A 246-nucleotide genomic window follows, 5' to 3' on the forward strand; every position below is an offset into this window, starting at 1 on the left:
TCTGGAAGATAGCTACCTAGCCAACCAATTGGAAGATATCCATATTTTTACCCATTCTAAAAAGATGTAATCAATCAAGATGCAGAAATCATTGTTGTTGTTGTTGTCAGGTGCCATCGAGTCTGAACCGACTCATAGCGACCCCATGCACAGCAGAACGAAACAATGTCCCATCCTGGGCCAACCTCACTACCGCTGCCACACTTGAGTCCATCAATGATGCCACCTGGCTGATCCATCTCGTTG

Source organism: Chrysochloris asiatica, unplaced genomic scaffold, assembly GCF_000296735.1.
Source record: "Chrysochloris asiatica unplaced genomic scaffold, ChrAsi1.0 scaffold00193, whole genome shotgun sequence".
Taxonomy (NCBI): domain Eukaryota; kingdom Metazoa; phylum Chordata; class Mammalia; order Afrosoricida; family Chrysochloridae; genus Chrysochloris; species Chrysochloris asiatica.